General features: G+C 40.1%; 1 protein-coding gene and 1 pseudogene across 1 annotated transcript in view; both read right to left on the reverse strand.

Annotated features, from left to right (window-relative positions):
• The window catches only part of LOC131903389 (vomeronasal type-2 receptor 116-like), a 43,184-nt gene that overhangs the window by 9,366 nt on the left and 10,738 nt on the right, over positions 1–23,080 (reverse strand). The window lies entirely within an intron of this gene.
• On the reverse strand, positions 5,257–9,365 carry LOC131896019 (suppressor of cytokine signaling 5-like; annotated as a pseudogene).

A 23,080-nucleotide genomic window follows, 5' to 3' on the forward strand; every position in this document is an offset into this window, starting at 1 on the left:
GTTAAACTCATGGCAAACTTGTAATAGGATTACTCCTCAGCATTGGAAAGAATTGGTAACAGCTGTTCTAGAGTCTGGAGCACAATTACAGTGGAGAACATGGTTAAAGGAGGAGGCTAAAACAATAGAAAATGGATGTAGAACAAGAGATGTGGAAATTTACCATGATCAACTGCTCGGATAAGGCGAATATGCTGATATACAAAGATACTGTTTATATGATAACCAAACCTTAATTCTATGTCACATGGCAGCAATGAATGCATGGAACAGAATTGAGGAAGCAGGAAAAAAATTGAATCATTCACAAAAGGGATATAGGGTCCCGGAGAATCCTTCACAGATTTCTTACAAAGGCTGTCCTCAGCAGTACATAGAATAATACCAAATTCAGAAGCTGGACAGATAATAATTGAATGTTTGGCTTTTGAGAATGCAAATGAAGAATGCAAAAGAATAATCAGGCCATTAAAAAGCAAGATCAGCACCCTTGGAGGATTGGATCAGGGACACAATTAATATTGAATCTCATGACCATGATGAGATGTGGATAGAAGTGATTTCAAAACCTTTGAGGGAAAAAAAGTCAGAAGTTTTGGTTGTGGTAAACAAAATTATTAGAAAAGGGAGTGTGAACAGGGTGTTCCTAGAAAGAATGTTTATTCAAAGAACAATGGCAACAGAATGTCCCTCCATCCTGGATTATGCAGAAGATATGGTAAAGGTAAATATTAGACCAACAAATGTAGATCAACAAGAGACGGACAAGGTAATCTTTTGCCTCTGCCTTCAGGAAACTCCCAGAGAGGCCTCATGTAGGCCCCCACAGCAAATTCAGTTCAGACCTTTATGCCATCAAAAAGAAACCTCTACTCAGAGCAATTAAATAACCAAATGACTATTGAAATAAACCGGACTGCTCGGGAGGATAGAACAACTACAGCAGAAAAGTAGAAAATTCAGGAGGAACCATAAAGCAGATTTTTTACAAACTTCTCTAAATGAACAAAGACCAAAATTAAAAATATGAATAAATGATGTTCTCTTGGAAGAATTATTAGACATGGGTATGGATGTGACAATAATTGCACCAGAATTTTGGCATCCAAATTGGTCTGTGCAGGAGGTAAATGTTCAGCTGTTAGGGAACAGAACATTATCTCAAGTGAAACAGAGTACAAGATGGCTCAAATGTGTAGGACCAGCAGGACAGAGAGGAAAATGATAGCCACATGTGGCTAATATAGCTATGAACTTATGGAGCTGTGATCTAATACAACAATGGAATACTCAGATTAACATTCCTCCAACCTCAGAAACAAATCATAAACTAACACATGTTTCTGAGAGAGATATTAGAAGATATTATTCTAAAGAGCTGTCAGTAGCCATCCAGATTGTACAAGAACAGGGCACAACAACCAATGATTTTCCAAAGACACCAACAGCTCTACCTTTAAAATGGTTAAAAGATAAGCCTATATAAGTTCAGCAATGGCCTTTAACAACAGGCTTTAGAAGAGCTGATACAAGAGCAGTTAAATGTTCAGCATATTGAAGAATCAACCAGCCCTTGGAATTCTCCTGTATTTGTTATTAAAAAGAAATCTGGTAAATGGAGAATGGTAACAGACATAAGAGCAATTAACAAAGTAATTCAACCAATAGGCTCTCTACAATCCGGAATTCCTTTGCCTATTCTGTTACCTGAAAGATGGCCTCTTATAGTTATCAATTTAAAAAACTGTTGCTTTTCACTAGTTTGGCTATTTGTCCCTGTGCTTTTTCCAATCATGGTCTCAACAATTCTCACTCATACAACTCCTCCTCTTTCTCGCTGACTGGACTCCTGGAGCTTCACCTGGGGCATGGCCGTGGATCTCTGCATCTGCTTCCATCAGTCATTGGATGAGAGTTCTAGCATGACACATGAACTGTGAACCAATAGCTAAGGACCCCCCAACTGGATCAGACCCTCTGGATAATTTAGACAGTTGATTAACTTGAACGGTTTGGGAGGCCCCCAGGCAATAGGATCGGGACCTATCCTTAGTGCATGAGATGGCTGTTTGGAACCTGGGGTCTATGCAGGGACACTTTGCTCAGCCTGGGCGAAGGGAGGATGGGACTGGATCTGCCTTGATTGAATCTACCAGGCTGAGCTGAATCCCCATTGGAGTCCTTGCCCTGGAGGAGATGGGAATGGAGGGTGGTCAGGGAGAGGATAGAAAGAGGGGCTTGAGGAGGGAGGACAGGGGAATCCGTGGACCTGGGACTGGGACCTGTCCTTAGTGCATGACATGGCTGTTTGGAACCTGGGGCCTATGCAGGGACACTTTGCTCAGCCTCGGCAAAGGGAGGATGGGACTGGACCTGCCTGGACTGAATCTACCAGGTTGAGCTGAATCCCCAGGGGATCTTTGCCTTGGAGGAGATAGGAATGGAGGGAGGGCTAGGGGAAAGGCAGGGGGGAGGACAGGGGAATCCATGACTGATATGTAAAATAAAATTATAAAATAAAAAAATACAAAAAAAATGTACATATCTTTGTATTACCATGTACCTGGTGATGGCGATCTGTACATTCCATCAGAAAGTTCCTAATTCTTGCTTGCTAACTTTGCATCCTTTTTTTGCATCTCCTATGCACTGGATCATTTCATGTTCCCCCCAAATATGGATAACTACAATGCTTCCTTTTCTGTTATGGTTGAAACAATGTCTCACTGTGTAGTGTTGGTTGAGGGCAACTGTCTTTCTTGACCAGGCTAAAATGTTTCCTTCTTCTTTGTATTCCTTTTTTCCCATTCCCCAACATTTTAAGGACTATTTTGAAGAAGTGTGGGGAAAACGCATATCTCTGTCCAGTTTCTGTTTAGTTCTGTCAAGGCAGGGTTTCCATATGAGACCCTGTCTGACTTGGATTTGCTACATAGGCCAGGCTCTCTATGAGAGGGCAGAGATTTTCTGCCTGTGCTTCCAATGTGTTTGGATTAAAGACATGCACTACCACACATACTTGTCCTCATTTCTAATTTTAGTGAATATTATTTTTTTCTCTAATGTAGTACAATGATGTCCATAAATTTACCACAGTAAAACTTAAAATGTGAAGATGTGTTCATTCTATTCTTTCAGGCTTTGTTTTATTTTTTAACTCTACAGGGATGCTAGATTTTGTTAAGTATCTTTTCTGCACATTTTTGAAGGAAAATGTAGTTGTATCCTTATATTTTATTATGTAGTGTATTACACTTAACTGATCTGCCTATGTTGAACCATACTTGCATCTCTTGAATGAAGTTAACTTGGACACAGAGATGGATCTTTCTGTTGTGTTGTTGAGTTTTCTTGGAAGGTGTTTTTCTATTGCTCTAATATGGTAAGCACAAATGTGATTTTATTGCTGCCCTCAGAAAGGATACTTAGCTCAGTAGCTACACCTTTAGGTCATATGTCTTTTCCAAGGGAATGATTATCCTTATTACTCTGAGGAAGAATATTAATTGCCTATTTCATACTATCTGAGCAACCTAAGATAGCACTTCAAATCAAGTTAGAAGACTTTTCTGAAGTTAACTCCCTTAAAAATCAATCCACTTTTTTAGTTAGTCAGTATGAATTGGGTACCTTAAAACCACCCACATCCGAATTCTATCTATAATTATGCCTGGAACGTATATGGAATATTTCATTTGAATGTGTGGAAACAAACTGATGTAATGTTGAGTAGCTAGAAAACCCTAGAAATTTTTTATTACTACTGATACCTCCCATACAAAGAAGCAAACTAGATGTAATCTTATTGGTTTTAATGAACTATGCAAGAATTATGGGGACAAAGCAAGATTCCTCCAGTGAGCAAGTTTTTCATTGGGTATATTTCAAGGTTGGAGAGATGGCTTAGATGTCAATTATAATTGCTGTTCATGAAGAGGACCCAAGTTTGATTTGCAGGTCCAATTCATTGGCAAGAAGCTCTCTCCAGTTCCCAGGATCCTGAATCACTCTTCTGGTATCATTACACATCAATAATGCCAGTGTTGCACAGATATACATGCAGACAAAATACCCATACACACATAAATGAAAAAAAAATACAGAAAAAGAATTAACTGCACTAAAATGCTATAAACTGTACTTAAGTAATTCAGCTATGAGCTTACAACAAAGAGATAAATACTGCTGTCCAAATGATTAATTATAGTTTAACATAACTCAACATCAGCAACCAGTGTAGTCACTATTATCTGATGTGTCTGGGCATCTTCTAGTCTCATTTCCCTCTGGGTTCACAAACTCAAGGACACAGGAGAAGATGCAATTCTGATGAACAATATGTGGACTGCACATGTTAACTTAGGAAAAAAAAATCCCACTAGAAACTCCAACTGCATGCCTGTCTGAAGTCACAGCGCTCATCCCAGAAGAGTACTGAGGGCTTTGAAACACAAATCTACTACTAACTCTAAGTCTGAAGTTTTGAGAACTATTTTAGAGACCTTGGCTTACTTCAGAGTCTCTTTCTCTGAGGAGAAAAGGAGACTGACCATAAACCACATTGACAATGCACAATGCCCTATGGCCAGAAAAGTTGCATTTTTTTTCTCGAAAAAGAAGGCAGTCTTTTCTTATTTGTTTTGGACTTTCAAAGCTTGATTTATAGTTAACTACAAACATCACTACTTTTGGAAGGTTGTAGAAAAATTCTTAGAAAAAATAATTTCAAACATTAGTCACACTGTTGAAATACCCATCCAATATTAATAATTTGTTCTTCAGTAAGAAACAGAATTCTAGCCGGGCAGTGGTGGCGCACGCCTTTAATCCCAGCACTTGGGAGGCAGAGCCAGGTGGATCTCTGTGAGTTCGAGGCCAGCCTGGGCTACCAAGTGAGTCCCAGGAAAGGTGCAAAGCTACACAGAGAAACCCTGTCTCGAAAAACCAAAAAAAAAAAAAAAAAGAAACAGAATTCTTCATAGCAAATGCCCCAGAGCTGCCTCACTCAGGCATCACAGCCATTTCAAACCACACTGCTCACTAACTAGCTGTGTTTCCCAGCCCTGGACACCCACAAATGCTCTGTTGTTTCTAGGCACCTCTATCTGTGCAACAGAAGATCCCACTGGATAGAGGCTGAAGAATAAGTTCACATTCTGGGTGCAAAGTCCTAGCAGCCGACTCTGTGCTTCCTATGGGAATACTGTCTGATGCACATGAGAGCAGACCCTGGGGAATGCTCTTGGGGGACAGGGGTTACTTTGCCTTGACTAGTTCTCACTCTAACCAGCGAACCCTAACTTTCTGTTTATAATGATACTCTTTTAACAAATCCTGTGACATTGATGGCAGAGGGAGCCCACCGATCCCATCATACGTGGTGCACCTGCAGATCACCGCACGGCAGATATACTGCAGGCTGAAAAGAAAAGTCCTATTTAGTGATATCGTAAGCAATGGTTCAAAAAACATGCAAGAGCTGGTGTCTTTGTAATGTTCCAGAAGGCCCGTGACACTGGAGGAGTGAAACACGCAAGGGTTGTGGACATCGAAGCTGAAGTTGTGGTTCCACTGTTGGATCTGGGCGTGCAGGGATCTGTTGTAGTGGCGGAAGCTCACAGAAAAGAGGTAGTCCTCCTGCGCAGAGTCCCTGAGCAAAAACGTGCCTTCAGGTTTCCCTTCCAGAAGGGCTTCTGCTTCGTATCGGTCCATCACACCCCAGTAACAGGGATTGCCTGTGATCTGAAGCAAATCCGGCACAAGGCAGTGTATGTAATCGATCTGTGTATGAACTCTCCAAGCTCCCTGTCTTCTCACGTGTGAGTGGCTGTCCCTGGACACCTGGCGCTGCCTCTGCCTCCTAGTCTGCAGACACAGGGTGGTGGAATCCTCTTCTGAGTCACAAGTCGTCTCCACTTATTTCCATCATCCCCGGGGCTAACTTTGTTCCCAGATTACACAAGGGATTGACCTGTGCAGTGGCTTCAAAGGTGTGTATTTGTGCATTGGGAGGGGGGTCCACCCCTTCCTCTATACTAAGCCATCTTCTCTCTGGGAGCCTATCTTCTTCATCTTCTGTAGACACCAATGAGGGATCAAATGTATCAAAAAAACGTTGAATGTGGGCTCACAGGAGCTGTATGCTGCTTAATCAAATGCCACTTCTGTGCTACATCTGAGCCAGTAGGAAAAGGGCATTTCTCCAGCATTAATTCAGAAAGATGATGTTTTCTTTTATTGGGAAAGACAGGCTTTGACTTCTTGCTGTAAGTTCTCATGGGGAAACACAAACTCACAGTGTCCTGGAGCCTCTGCCTCAGAGAGTGGCTCCCGACCGCCCTGCTGGAAACACTGTCCATATCATGCACCGAGCTGGCTTCATAGCACCGCTCTCACCTCTGAAGGCTGCTCCTAGTTCTACCAAACTTCTTCTCAGTATACAATGAACTCTGGGTCTTTGTGGAACAGGAATGTTTCTTCTTCCCTCCCCATGGGGCACGACGAGAGTAGCAGTCTCTTTGAGCAAGCCTTGTTCTCGGGGTGGTGCACGAGTCACTGTCCTTCTCAATGCTTATTTCAACCATCTAAGGGATCTCAGCCGCGCAGTTTTGGTTTCGTCTTGCAAAGGTCTTTGAAGGGCTTAGTCCCAGCTGTAAGGCAACGTTTTCTCTTAAGGGACTGCTGTGCTGCTGGGGAGCGGACTCTCCCAGGCTGATGCTTTTCTCTTTGACAGACAGACACCTGCTGGAGTTCACATCCACCTTCTTGCTGCGGCTTCCTCCTTCGTGGTTGAACAGAGGCTAACACCTGTGTTTCAAGTTGTTCCACATTTTCCCCCACTTTATCCATTGATTAGAAGAGCAAGAGCGAGAGGGTAATGAAGGGCAAGGGTCGAGGGAAAGAGAGCTTGGGGGAGCGGGAGATCCCAGCTGGATCAAGAACAGAGAGGGAGAACAAGGAATAGGAGACCATGGTAAATGAAGACCACATGAGAATAGGAAGAAGCAAAGTGCTAGAGAGGCCCACAGAAATCCACAAAGATAACCCATACAACAGACTGCTGGCAATGGTTGAGAGACAGCCCGAACTGACCTACTCTGGTGATGGGATGGCCAAACACCCTAATTGTTGTGCTAGAATCCCCATCCAACAACTGAGGGATCTGGATGCAGAGATCCATGGCTAGGCCCCAGGTGGAGCTCTGGGAGTCCAATTAGTGATAAAGAGGAGGGTTTATATGAGCGAGAATTACTGAGACCAAGGTTGGATAAAGCACAGGGACAAATAGCCAAATGAATGGAAACACATGAACTATGAACCAATGGCTGAGGGGTCCCCAACTGGATCAGGCCCTCTGAATGGGTGAGACAGTAGATTGGCTTGATCTGTTTGGGAGGCATCCAGGCAGTGGGACCGGGTCCTGTGCTCATTGCATGAGTTGGCTGTTTGAAACCTGGGGCTTATGCAGGGTCACTTGGCTCGGCCTGGGAGGAGGGGACTGGACTTGCCTGGACTGAGTCTACTAGGTTGATCTCAGTCCTCGGGGGAGGCTTTGCCCTGGAGGAGGTGGGAATGGGAGGTGGGCTGGGGAGAAGGGGAGAGGGGCGGGAGGGTGGAGAACAAGGGAATCTGTGGCTGGTATATAGAACTGAACTGTATTGCAAAATAAAATAAAATAAAAATAAATAAATAAAATAAAATAAAATAATTTTTTTAAAAAAGACTTGCTTTTCAACACCCTTACAAGGAAAAGACAGAGAAAGATTCACCTTCGGGGTGCCTACATATAATAATTCTCAACCAGCAAAGAGATATCAATAGAGGATTCTCCCACAGGGAATGTGGAATAGCCCAACCCTGGGCCAATATTGTGTAGAACAGCCATTAGAATTAATACATAAACAGTTTCCTAAGTCTATAATTCATCATTACATGGACGATATTAGGTGTCCCATCATAGGTATTTGGTTCCTAAAAGCCTGTTGATGCACCAGGGATGGATTTTTTTTTTTTATTATTTTAATGTTGTCATTGTAGTTTTTGGTGGCTGTATGTTGCTTGGTAGAAAAATTTCTGCTATCCTAAGAGGCCTATTCACTGAGGTTCCCATGTAAAATATATTTTTAGGACTGGGAGCTGAGACCAATTAAGGAAGAAAGGCCATGTAGGGAGATGAAAAGGGTTGGTTCCTTTGAAGCAAGGGCACTAGGTTTTTCCACCAGTATGTCTTAGTCCCCTAGGAATGTGTTAGAGAGTCAAGAATGGCCAAAGCAGAAAGTCTTTTATAAAACTGAGAATGGTAATGTGTGATTTGACAGGGGAAGAATGGAAGCAGAGGTGAATATCTGTGGATAGCCAATCTGCTTCTCTAGCCACAGTTTCGTGAGTGTTCCCTGGGTGTAGTTGCTCAGGTTGCATGGCTAGGAAAAAAGCATAGAGTATGGACAAGGAAGTTTGGTGAGGAAGATCTGTGTGATTCACTGGAGAAGTTGATGCGGCTGGCTGAAGCAGGTGATAGGCTATATAACTGGGTATATGACATGGCATTGTTTTTTTGTTTTTGTTTTTATTTTTTTAGGAACTGAAGGAGAGGTGAACATTTGCAGTTAAGTTTTATGCTTCCCTGCCTGGAGTGGACTATAAGTATCCAGGGAATGTCTCCTTGAATTTGGGGCTCTGTTAAAGCAATGAGTGAGAGGAGGAAAGTTAGGAGGGGGAGATTCCTGTGTTCCATTGACAATAGGATCAGAGGAAGAGAATTGAGTGCCCAACATGTAGTCTGCTGCTGAGATGGGGAAGGGATTTAGAGATTGGATTTGTTGGAATGGAGGGGAAGGTAATGATCTGCAGTTAGTCTAATAATGTGCATAATTTAATAGAACACATGGTGCAAAATATACTTGAAGTGTGTTTATAACAGAGGTTGCAACACAGTCCTATGATGCAACTTGTGTAGCACTGTGAGAAGCATCTGAGTACTTTTACTTTTAATATTTACTTACTTTTTGCTAATTGACTGTTCAAAAAAGTTTTACTGTTTTCACATGTGCTTGAACATTGTGGGTTCCTGGGCAGATGAACAAATGACTGTTAACCCCAGATAAAGCACCAGTGACAGAGCAAGTCAATGATTCAACCCAACCATACACTTGTCAATCAAGTCTCTACCCTTTAACACGCCTGCCAACAAAAATCTTTATGGGCCATTTGCATGTTGAACTCTCCAGATCTCTCTCTTAGTGCCAGCCTAGTCTATTCCCTGTTTCCATAACTGTTTCTACATTATCCCAGACCCCAATGGGGTAGAGTTTCCCATCTCTATCAGAGACAACAATGGCCACCAGAATTCCAAGTAGGCCATCCATCCTTGAACATCACCCACTGTCTTTGTCCCCCCAAAGCTATCACCCATCTATAACCCTCCAGACCACAATGCAACAGACCCAAAATACTGAGTCTCTGATCAACTGGAGAACATGCAGGACTATAAGATGTTCACATTGGAAGCCCACCTCTATACTATCCCACATTATGGTGCTCCACTCTATCTACAATCACAAATCCCTATGCATCAGAGTGCCTCAGCCCCAACCTGGAAAGAGTTCCCCTGATGGACCAGAGGCCAATTCAGACACCAGAACTTTTTCCTCCAACTCAAGTGGAGATGTCTTGAAGAACCTCAGGCCAACTGGAGGGGAAAAAAGAGAAAAAGGAAACAAAGGAACAAAACACATTCAAATAAGATGAACATAAAAATAAGCACCTAGGCTTATATTCACCACAAACTTAGATGCCTAGACACAAGTGTAAGTATACAATCAACAACAGCTGAGGCAATATGTCACTAGCAATGCCAGCTGTCTTACTACAGCAAGCCCTGACTATTCCAACACAGCTGAAGTAGAATAAAAAAGACCTTAAAACCAAATTCTTGGAGATGGTTGAGGACCTTAAGGGAGAAATGAAAAAAATCCCTGAAAGAAATAGAGGAAAAGACAAATGAAACAGTGTAGGAAATGAGTAAATCCTTTAAAGAAGGAGGAAAATCAGATGAAACAGAGGAATATAACTTTAAGACCTGAATGGATGGAACTAGAAAATGTCATCCTGAGTGAGGTAAACCAGACTCAGAAGAATAAACATGACATGTACTCACTCATACGTGGATATTAGATATAAAGCAAAAAATAACCAGACTACAACCCACAGCTCCAGAGAAGTTAGCTAACAAGGACAACCCTAAGAGAGATGCATGAATTGCCCTGGGATGGGGAAATAGATGAATAAGTAAACTGAGAGGTGGGGAATAGCAGGCATGGGATCAGAGATGAGAACATGAGGGAACAAGAGTTGAGCTGGAGCATGAACAGAGTGGGAGAGCAATGAAAGAGATGCCATGTTAGAGGGAGACATCATGGAGACAGAGAGAAACTGGGTGCTAGGGAAGTTCCCAGGAATTCACAAGGATGACCCCAGTTTAGACTACTAGCAATAGTGGAAATGGTACCTGAACTGACCTACCCTAGTAATCAGATTGGTGAATACCCTAACTGTTATAATAGAGCTTTGATCCAGTAACTAATGGAAGCAGATGCAGAGAACCACAGCAGGCCAAGCTCCAGGAGTCCAATCAAGGAAAGAGAAGAGGGATTCAATAAGCAAGGAGCATCATAATCATGATGGGGAAATCTACAGAGACAACCAAACCAAGATAAACTTTAAACCAACACCTGTAGATCCTCCATGGGAATCAACTAGGCCCTCTCCATAATTGAGGCAGTTGTATACCTTGATCTGTTTAAGGGGCCCCTTGGCAGAAAGATAAAGATCCATCCCTGATGCATGAACCAGCTTTATGGAGCCCACTACCTACAGTTAGATATCTTGCACATCCTTGATTCGGGGGGTGGGGGGTTGGACTTGCCTCAACTGAATGTACCAAGCTCTGCTGACTTCCCATAGGAGGCCTTACCTTGTAAGAGGAGGGAATGGGGAATGGGTTAGGAGGGAATGCTGAGGGGCAGGAGGAGGGAAAAGAGGGGAGTCTGTGGTTGGTATGTAAAATGAATAAATAATTTCTTAATAAAAGAGACCTGAAAATGAATTAGAAACAATAAAGAAAACACAAACTGAGGGAACTCTGGAAAAGGAAAATCTAGGTAAGAAAACAGGAACTACACACATCAGCATCACCAACAAAATACAAGAGATAGAATAGAGATTCTGAGGCATTGAGATATGAGAGAAAAAATCGATACAATTATCAAATATTAGATCCTAAAAAACCTTGACACAAAACATCCAGGGATACTTGAACACTATGAAAAGGCCAATCATAAGAATAATAGGACTAGAAGAATGAGAAGAATCTTATCTCAAATTCCCAGAATATATTTTTTTCAAAATTGTAGAAGAAAATTTTCTTAACCTAGAAAAGGAGAAGCCTATCAAGGTACAAAAAACTTTAAAAAACACCAAATAGATTGGAACAGAAAAGGGATGTCCTTGCAAAATAATCAAAAGATTAAATATACCTAACAAAGAAAGAATATTAAATACTGCAATGAAAAAGTTGTAGTAACATATAAACGCAGACCTATCTGAATTTCATCTGACTTTTCCATGGAAACTATAAAAGCCAGAATGATATGGTCAGGTGTACTGCAAATGCTAGGAGATCACAGATGACAACCCATACTACTATACCCAGCAAAACATTCAATCAATCCTCATAAAAGGAGAAAATAAGATACTCCATAATAAATCCAATTTAAACAATATCTAACCACATATACAGCATTACAGAAGGTAACAGAAGAAATGCTGAAACTAGGGATTTTAACTTCATCCATGAAAACACAGGAAATAAATAATTTCTTACTAGCAAAGCAAAGAGGCAAAACACACACAAGCGCCACCATCAACAACAACAATAAAAAAAAACAGAAATTAACAATCATTGGTCATTGATATATCAGTGGTATCAGCTCCAAAATAAAAAGAGACAGACTAACAAAAGTACGGACCTGGAAAGAGTATTCATCCTTCTTCTGGAAATAATAAGTATACCTCAAAATCAAAATAGTCATACCTCAGATTTAATGGCTAGAAAAATATTTTAAGCAAAATGACCTAGAAAACAAGATAGTGAAGCCATTCTAACATCTAACAAAATGCACTCCAAACCAAAATTAACAAAAGGAGATGAGAAAGGATACTACATATCTATCATATGAGAAATCCACATAGATAACATTTCACTTCTCAACATCTATGCTCTAAGTGCAAGGGTATTCACATTTGTGAAAGAATCATAATTGAAGCTTGAATCACACATTGATTATCACATTGATAGTTGGAAATTTCAATATCCCACTCTGTCCAAAAGACAGGTCATCTAGACAAAAGCTAAGCAGAGAAATACTTAAGCTATTAGACATTATAAGTCAAAGAATCTAACAGATATCTACAGAACATTGCACTCAAACACAAAAAGTGTTTCTTCTTTTCAGGACCTCATGGAACTTTCTCCAAAACTGACCACATGGTTGGTCATCAAACAAGTCTCAATTGATGCATGAAAATTGAAATAACCCCCTTCATCCTGTCAGACTACTACAAATTAAACCCAAACATCAACAATAAGAGAAAAAACAAAAAGCTTTCAAACTCATGGTAACTGAACTCCTTAATGAACGACTAAGGGATCCAAGGCAAGAACAAAGAAATTAATGACTTCTGAGAACCAAATGAATGTGAATATAGCATACATCCAAATTGATGGGAAAAAGTGGCAGTGTTGCTAAAAGAAAAGTTTGTTTATCTAGCTTTTTTACCAAAAAAAAATTGGAGAGAACTAATACTAGCAATTTACAATACACTTGAATGCTCTAGAACAAAAAGAAGTAAGCCCCATCCAAGAGGAATAGACACTATTATAATCAAACTAAGGTCTAAAATCAATAAGATAGAAAAAAGAGAACAATAAAAAAAAAAGATTCAATCTAACAAGAATTGGTTCTTTGAGAAGAGGAACAAACTCTTATCCAACCTAATGTAAAGATAGACTGAATATCCAAATAACAAAATCAGAAATTAAAAGGGAGATATAATAATAGATATCAAGGAAATCTGAATAATCATTAGGTCACATTTGAAAACTTGTAATTAAAAAATTAGAAAATCTAAAAGAATTGCATAATTTTCTCAATAGATACATCTTACCAATTTAAATCAAGATCAAACAATTGAAATGCACCTGCAACCCCTAAGGAAATAGAATCAGTCTTTCACAGTCTCCAAACATATAAATCCCAGTGCCAGATGGCTTTAGGATAGACTTCTACCAGATATTCCAGTAAGACCTAATATCAGTTTTCTTCAAATAATTCCACAAAAAACAAACAGAAGAATGTTTGCCCTCTTCACTTTATGAAGCCACAGTCATCTGATACACAAACCACAAATAATTCCACAATGAAAGAAAATTACAAATTCCCCTTATGAACATAGATATAAAATACTCAATCAAGACTTCCCTTCTGGACCAGAGGTGAGTGTCCTGGCTCAGCCCGGACCCCATCCCTGGGCACCAGCCACTCCGGGGAAGACCTGCCCAACTTGGCCCCAGGTTCTGGCCACCGGGCAGGTTCCCTTCTAACCCCAGCAGACCCTGCGATCTCCATGCCCTGCCCCCACGCCCATCCACCCTAGACCCCAGCCACATCCTGAGACTTGGAGTGTAGATGTAACCAACCGTCTTATTAAATAAGAAACACAGAGCCGATTCAGAGAAGAAAGCCAAGAGGTCAGAACTAAGAGCCTTACCCTTCCTGCTTCAGCTATCCTGCTTCAGCCAAGAGAGCTCTCCGAAAAAAGGGGCCTACTTCCTGTGTGTATGCCTTTTTATAGTCTAGCTGTTCTGCCTTCTCATTGGTTGTAAACCTAAACACGTGACTGCCTTGTCATTGCCTGTATGTACCACCTTCCAGGTCCTTAAAGGCGTGTGCCACCACCGCCACGCACTTGCTATGGCTCTAAAACTCTGACCCCCAGGCAACTTTATTTATTAACATACAATTAAAATCACATTTCAGTACAAGTAAAATACCACCACATTTCCCCTTTTCTATTTTAATAAAAAGGAAAAAAAAGAAAAAGGTTATAACTAACAAAAGAAAAACTATATACAAAAGTACAATAACTATATACAATATATACAAATAATAAATGTCTAAACAATGTCTAGTCCATTTGTATTTGACAAATTCAGAGATAATAATTTCATTATCCTATTTTGTTAAGTCCAAAATGTATCTAATTCACTTTCTATCCTAATTAATCTTCAACTATAACTAACTAACCTTCAACTATAACTAACTAATCTTCAACTCCCTCAGAGACCCAAGAAGGAAATAATATTAGCTAACAAAAATAAAAACAGAAAGTGCATGCAAGCAACTTCCAAAAAATTTGTGAGTTGACAGAAACAGCCAGCTGCCTGGACAGTCACCTGAGGTTTCTCCGCAATGCTGGGGCATCATCTTCAGCCTATAGGCTTAGCATATCTGACAGACTCATTTGTGAAGTAGGATGTACACAAGGTCAACAGTTCAACCTCACATTGAGTGAGAGCAGTCCATGCACCAGAAACACCTGAATTCCACTAGTGTCATGTCATGATTCAGGATTTTAAATTCTGGAAATTGTTGATGGTTTTTTAATTCAGCTCTCCATTCTTCTTGGCTGTGTACATATGGCTTCATCTCAGCATCCCGTTCTTCTTCACATCTCTCTATCAAATGCCAGTCTACTATTGAGAGGCGTGAGCTTAGTTACTCTTCAAGAATAACTGTTTCAGCTGCTGTTCCATAGCACATCAGAAGCCATCGGCCCACTGCCTGTTCAGCTGCCTTCGAAGAAAAGGGCACTGTACCTTTTCCGAGTTGCAAAGGCCACGACAGGGATGGTGCCATATTGTCCTGGCCTCAAAAGATGCCTTTTGATAAAGCCATAACCACGCTTGTTTAGGCAAGAATCAGTAGTCCTTTGTTTCATGTCCTGTCTGTCCATTTTGTCAGCAGTTGATTCGAGGATACTTGTCCAGTGGCTAACTTTTGCCACAATGAAAGCTAACTCCATACGCAGTTTCTTCAATGCCCATATTTTCTCTGAAGTAGATTGGTACTGCCAGGAGCCGACATGTCTCATAGTCATAACAAAAAAGAAAAATTTTCTAAGTTATTAAAACATTTTAAATGCCATATTCTATAGATCTCTGAAAGGTTTGAAGATGACCTATCTAAAATATATCTGCTCAATTATTAAAACATATCTAATATGACTACAAGTTCTATTGTAATGTCTAACTACTAACTATCATTTCTTTATATCCTAATAGTTGGTAATAATAACATTCAAGGATCAGAAAATTGCATTGTTAAATGAACGATATAAGTACAATTAGAAATATACATATAGCATTTTCTAACAATATCAATTTCAATATATATAATTTGTATACAATATAAAACAATCCAATCCAATGTAAAGTGTTTAAAACTAGTAATTGTCTTTTTCTTCTTCTTTCTTTCTCTTTTTTTTAAAAAAAATAAGAACCTTAAATCTAATCTGCTTAGTCTTTTTCCTAACCCTTAACAACAACTTGTAACCAACCCCCCTAAACAATGAAAATTATCCCAGACCCAAAACCCATAAAAAGACCAAAAAACCACCTACCCCACACCACCTCTTTGGGAATGTGGGCGTCGTATTCTTAAAATTGCTTCCTGCTGGGTATGGGCGAAGTTATCTTTATCCTGAAAGAAAAATTTTAGGTTAATTGTCAAATTCTAGGAAAGGTAACTATATCCTTCATTATCCATTCTGTGTATAATGCCAAAGTTCAGGGTTTATCTCAAGTCCTTATTCAAGTAGTCTTTGAGACTGGATCATCTCAGCTAGTCATCTCAAAATTGCTCTGAGCACCTTGTAGTTCAAAGCTGATCTGTAGATGATGTTTGTCAGCTTAGTGATGTTATTATTGTCCATGTGGAATTGTTGTTGTGTGGCCCCATCTTCTTCCTGGAGACTTCAGTTGATGTTAAGCCTGGCCGTGAATTCCTGCAGAAAACTGATAAGAGACTCGAACACAAAGACATATATATGCAGCTAATTGAAGCCTTTTTTCTAGAATTAATTAGTACTCTATATGACCATTCATATCTTAGCAAAGTTTAAAATGTATATATATATATAGATATAGATATAGATATTAATCTTGTAAGTTTTGATATAAAATTTATACTTTAAGAAAAGTTTAAAGAATCAGAATAGAATCAAAGAGTTGAGATTAGTAATAGAATAGTCGTTTAATTAATTTGGCTTTTCTCCTGTCTCATAGCAGAAGATGGCTCTTTTCTTCTGGCATGATACAGGGAGTTTGCATTTTCCTTTTAACAACATGCTTGAGTTTAAAGAAGGAGAGAGCCATTCTCCAACTCCAAAGTCAGCTTTAAATTTTAATTGGACTGGGACTATTAGAAGATCAATAGTGTTAAATCTTTAGAGAAAAGCAGAAACAAACATTTAGGAAGACATAAAATTTTTTAGATAATATATATCCATACACCATTTCACTCTGCTTCCTGGGATAGATGATTTGTCCCTTTTCTTCAGTTGCCTTATTTGTCCAGTGTTCTTCAGATTCCTTAACCTTCATTCTCCTAAAAGACAAAAACAAAAACCTTTCCCCAAGACTAATTTTGGGGATGTTCCTTTTTGGCAAGTTATTATCTGATTACATGAAAAGGCATGTGTTACTGGTATAAGTTAGTTTAAATTGGATGTCCATGTTGGCTGATGAGCTATCAACTCCTCTAATTAAGAGGTTTCTCTTGTTCAAATCGAACCTTTATCAATTTTGATGGTACCCACAACTTATCTTCTCCTGTAGAAACAAAAGCAAAACCTCGTCCCCAATGTAACACATACCCTGGTTTCCATTCTGAGGTCAGCACATCCTTAAAATATATAGGCTGATTTAATTCTGTAGTTTTTTCTATTATCCAATGTCTCTCTGCAGCTGTTGTTCCTTTCCCATTGGCATTAAGAAAATTCAAAGTTAATAGAGCATTATGCAGTCTGTTTCTGGGGGTTTTTGTTACCCCTTTCTGTTTATTTAGCATATCCTTTAGAGTTCTGTTTGATCTTTCTATAACTGCTTGACCTGTAGGATTATGTGGTATGCCTGTAATATGCTTTATATTGTAATAAGCAAAAAACTGTTTAATTTTAACAGAGACATATGATGGAGCATTGTCAGTTTTGATTTGTGCAGGTATACCCATGATGGCCATAACTTCTAGCAAATGAGTGATTACAGAATCAGCTTTTTCAGAACTCAAAGCAGTTGCCCACTGAAATCCTGAATAAGTATCAATAGTGTGGTGTACATATTTCAGTTTTCCAAATTCTGCAAAGTGAAACACGTCCATCTGCCAGATTTCATTCCTTTGAGTACCCTTTGGGTTACATCCTGCTGGTAATGGCGTTTGATTGTAGAAGGAACAAGTAGGACATTTCTTTACTATTTCTTTGGCTTGTTGCCAGGTTATGGAAAAATCCTTTTTTAAACCTTTACTATTGACATGATGTTTTTTATGACATTCTGAGGCCTCCAGCACATTTCCTATTAATAACTTATCAATCTCATCATTGCCTTGTGCTAGAGGGCCTGGCAGACCAGTATGGGATCGAATGTGAGTTATATGTAAAGGATGACTCCTTTTCCTGATTGTATCTTGTAATTGAATAAATAGTGAGGTTAATTCTGAAGCATCAGGGATAAATTCTGCAGTCTCAATGTGTAATACTACTCTTTCAGCATACTGAGAGTCAGTTACTATGTTGAGAGGTTCTGAAAAATCCATTAATACCAACAGAATAGCATATAATTCTGATTTTTGAACTGAATTATAAGGACTTTGAACCACTTTACTTAAATTTTCTGATTTGTAACCTGCCTTTCCTTGTTTGTTGGCATCTGTATAAAATGTACGAACTCCAGATATGGGCTTTTCCCATACAATTCGAGGCAAGATCCAATCAGCTCTCTTTATAAGATCAATTCTATCGCTTTTGGGATATTTGCTGTTAATTTCTCCCAAAAATTACTGCAAGCTCTTTGCCAAGATTCACTTTCTGTCCATAATTTTTCAATGTCCTCCTTAGTTAAAGGTACAACAATTTTTGCTGGGTCTATTCCCGCTAATTGACGAAGTCTCAATTTTCCTTTCCAAATCAAGTCAGAGATTTTTTCCACATAAGTTTTTAATTTTTTATTTGGTTTATTTGGTAAAAATATCCATTCTAATATAATATCTTCCCTCTGCATTAATATTCTTGTAGGAGAATGCCTAGAAGGTAAAATAACCAAAATGCAATCCAGCTTTGGATCAATACGATCCATGTGCCCTTCATGTACTTTCTTTTCTACCAAGGCCAATTCTTTCTCAGCTTCAGGTGATAACTCTCTTGGACTATTTAAGTCCATGTCACCTTCTAAGGTTTTGAACAAATTATGCAGTTCATCATTTTTTACCCCAACAATAGTTTGTAGATGAGAAATATTTCCAAATAATCTTTGAAAGTCATTAAGAGTCTGTAGTCTATCTCTCCTAATTTGCACCTTTTGGGGTCTAATTTTTTGTAGCTCTATTTTATATCCTAAATAATTAATAGAATCTCCTCTTTGTATCTTTTCAGGAGCAATTTGTAATCCCCAGCAAGGCAAAATTTTCTTTACGTCTTCAAACATTCTTTCTAAAGTATCTGCATTTGAGTCAGCTAGTAAAATATCATCCATATAATGATAAATTATAGATTTAGGAAATTTTTTACATATCACTTCCAATGGCTGTTGTACAAAATATTGGCACAGAGTTGGGCTATTCAACATTCCCTGTGGGAGGACCCTCCATTGAAATCTTTTAACTGGTTGAGAATTATTATAAGTAGGCACTGTGAAAGCAAATCTTTCTCTGTCTTTTTCTTGTAACGGTATTGAAAAGAAACAGTCTTTTAAGTCAATAACTATGAGAGGCCATCCTTTTGGTAACAGAGTAGGCAGAGGAATTCCAGATTGTAGAGAGCCCATTGGCTGAATTACTTTGTTAATTGCTCTAAGGTCTGTTACCATTCTCCATTTACCAGATTTCTTTTTAATAACAAATACAGGAGAATTCCAAGGGCTGGTTGATTCCTCAATATGCTGAGCATTTAACTGTTCTTCTACCAGCTCTTCTAAAGCCTGGAGTTTCTCTGTTGTTAAAGGCCATTGCTGGACCCATACAGGCTTGTCTGTTAACCATTTTAAAGGTAGAGCTGTTGGTGTCTTTGGAAGATCATCAGTTGTTGTGCCCTGTTCTTGTATAATATGGATGGCTGGTGACCACTCAGAATAATGCCTTCTAATATTTCTCTCAGAAACATGTGCTAATTTATGATTTGTTTCTGAGATTGGAGGGATGTTAATCTGAGTATTCCATTGTTGCAACAAGTCTCGACCCCACAAGTTCATAGCTATGTTAGCTACATATGGTTTCAATTTTCCTCTCTGTCCTTCTGGACCTATACACTCGAGCCATCTTGCACTCTGTTTCACCTGAGATAATGTCCCAGTTCCTAACAGTTGAACGTTTACCTCCTGAAGAGGCCAAGTTGGATGCCAAAATTCTGGTGCAATTATGGTAATGTCCGCACCTGTGTCTACCAGACCAGACAACAAAACACCATTTATTTTTATCAATAATTTTGGTCTTTGTTCATTAATAGAAGTTTGCCAAAAAATTTTCTTTATATTTGCTCCTTAATTTTCTATTCTCTCTGTTTCATCATCCTGACCAGCATGACTTATTCCAATAGGCATTTGGTTATTTAATTGCTCTGGGTAGGGGTTTCCTCTACGACTGCAGGAAAGGTTTGAACTGGATTTGCTATTGGGGCCTGCATGAGGCCCCTCTGGGAGTTTCCCGAAGACTGAGGCAAAGGATTACCCTGTCTGTCCCTTGTTGATCTACATTCGTTGGTCCAGTGTTTTCCCTTACCACACCTTCTGCATACTCCAGAAGGAAGGGGCATTCTGTTGCCATTGTTCCTTGAAGAAACACTGTTTCTAGGAATGACCTGTTTACAGTCCCTTTTCAAATGTCCTGGCTTTCCACATCCAAAACATCTAACATTCCTCAAACCTTTTGAAATTGCTTCTCCTACCCACGTATCATCATGCTCATGAGCTTCAACATTAACCGTATCTCTAATCCAATTTTCCAAAGGTGCAGATCTTGCCTTTAACGGTTTGATTATTGTTTTGCATGCTGCATTCGCATTCTCAAAGGCCAAAGATTCAATTATTATCTTACTAGCTTCTGAATCCGGGACCATTCTCTTTACTGCTGAAGCCAGTCTTTGTAAAAAATCTGTGAAAGATTCTTTTGGGCCTTGTACAACCTTTGTAAATGACTCAGTTTTTTTTTCTGGTTCCTCAACTCTGTCCCATGCATTCAAGGCTGCTGTTCGACATAAAATTAGGGTTTGGACATCATATAAACATTGTGTTTGTGCTAAAGCATATTGACCTTCTCCAATAAGCTGATCCTGGCAGACTTGTATTCCTTTATCCCTCCACTGTTTTTCTATGTTTTTAGCTTCATCCTTGAACCAAGTTAGCCACTGAAGCCTTTGACTGGGTTCAAGAACAGCTTGTGCCAGCTCCCGCCAGTCCTGTGGTACAATCCTATTATATGTTGACCAAGAGTTTAACATTTGCTTTACATATGGTGAATGCATGCCATAAGATACTATTGCCTCCTTAAACCTTCGTAAATCTAACATTTCAATTGGAGCCCAAATATTTTGTGTAGTCATTTGATCAGGCGACTGATGTACGGTTACTGGACAAACTAAGGTTGACTGTGTGAAAACAGGCTTTCTTTCTGTAACCCTATGATCCAATTTTGAAGCAACTTCACTGTTAGTTTCTTCTGTCTGAGTTTTTACAGGTTTAATAGGTTTTTCTAAAGCTGTCACCCTGGCACTTAAATTGACTATCTTTTTAAATAGTAAAATGAGGATAAACATAGTAATAAAATGCATAATTCGATCAACATTAATCTTCTCATATAGCTGTTCCATTGTCAGACTGTCTAAAATTGCAAACAAAGCCCAATTTTCTTCCAATGTACACAGAAAACCCATTTTTTTTTAATGTGGAAAAAAATTTTCTTTTAAATAGTTTCCTTTAAAATATCTGATATGTTAAGTGACTTACCAAGTCCTTGTAGAACAGTACCAATCCAAGGGAATTTCAAAACAGCCACCTAGTGTCCGAGGTGTGAGTCCAGAGAGAGAGAGAGAGAGAGAGAGAGAGAGAGAGAGAGAGAGAGAGAGAGAAAGCAAGCGTAGCCACAAGTTCTGCCTAAGAGCTTGAATCCAGCCACGTGTTCCCGCTTGAGCCTAGTCAAGCCTTGGCTCTGGCTACCTTAAGCTCCAACCACGTACGTTGGCTTTACAGGCAGGGGCCCTGTTCGGCAGGGCAGGTCTGAGTTGTCTGTAGCACTGGCTTTAAGCAAGTAGCTCAAGGTTAGTCCGGCCTGAGGCCAAGCCGCCTGGGCCCCGGGCTAGGGAGCCGGCTGCCCTGGCGGGAAACCAGACCTGCAGGCCGCCCTGGCGGGAACCTGGACCTGCCGCCAAGCCAAGTTAAGCGGTTTTTAATGGATTCTTGTCACGTTGGGCGCCAAATGTAGATGTAACCAACCGTCTTATTAAATAAGAAACACAGAGCCGATTCAGAGGAGAAAGCCAAGAGGTCAGAACTAAGAGCCTTACCCTTCCTGCTTCAGCTATCCTGCTTCAGCCAAGAGAGCTCTCCGAAAAAAGGGGCCTACTTCCTGTGTGTATGCCTTTTTATAGTCTAGCTGTTCTGCCTTCTCATTGGTTGTAAACCTAAACACGTGACTGCCTTGTCATTGCCTGTATGTACCGCCCTCCAGGTCCTTAAAGGCGTGTGCAACCACCGCCACGCACTTGCTATGGCTCTAAAACTCTGACCCCCGGGCAACTTTATTTATTAACATACAATTAAAATCACATTTCAGTACAAGTAAAATACCACCACATTGGAGACCAGCCCTCAGCTCCCATCCTGCCCCGGATTTCCCTTCTGGACCAGAGGTGAGTGTCCTGGCTCAGCCCGGACCCCATCCCTGGGCACCAGCCACTCCGGGGAAGACCTGTCCAATTTGGCCACAGGTTCTGGCCACTGGGCTGGTTCCCTTCTAGTCCCACCGGGGAAGATCCCCTTCTCCAAGACCCCCGGCAGACCCTGCAATCTCCACACTTGCCCCCACGCCCATCCGCCAGAGACCCCACCCACTTCCTGAGACTTAGAGACCGGCCCCCAGCTCCCATCTTGCCCTGGACTTCTCTTCTGGACCAGAGAGAGAGAGACAAGAGATCCCATCCTGCCCCGGACTTCCTTCTCTACAAGAGCTCCCATCCTGCCCCGGAGTTCCCATTTGGACAAAAGAGTTCCCATCTGGACAAGAGAGAGAGACTTCCTGAATCTGTCAGCTCTGTCTGAACCAAGTGTGCTGATAAGACCAAGAACAAACCACCAGGAGATGGGCAGACGTCAAGGCAGAAATACATACAACAAAATGAAGAGCAATACAGCATCACCAGAACCTAGCCCTCCTCCAACATTGAGACCTGAACATCAAAAATTAGAAGAAGCAGAAGAAAACAGCCTTATGAATGACATCATGAAGAAGGTAGAGGCTTGTGTAGAGGAAAAGACAAAAAATGGGAAGAATGCTGTAAACAACTAGAGGAAAGGGCAAACAAATTAGAAGAAAACAATAAAATCCTGGAAGAAAACAATAAAGTACTGAAAGAAAATCAAGAAAAAGCAATGAAACAAATGAAGGAAACAGTCCAAGACCTGAAAAGGGAAATAGAAAAATGAAGAAGACACAAACAGAGGAAATGCTGGAAATAGAAAATCTGAAAACGATCGGGAATT

Source organism: Peromyscus eremicus, chromosome 1 (assembly GCF_949786415.1).
Source record: "Peromyscus eremicus chromosome 1, PerEre_H2_v1, whole genome shotgun sequence".
NCBI lineage: Eukaryota > Metazoa > Chordata > Mammalia > Rodentia > Cricetidae > Peromyscus > Peromyscus eremicus.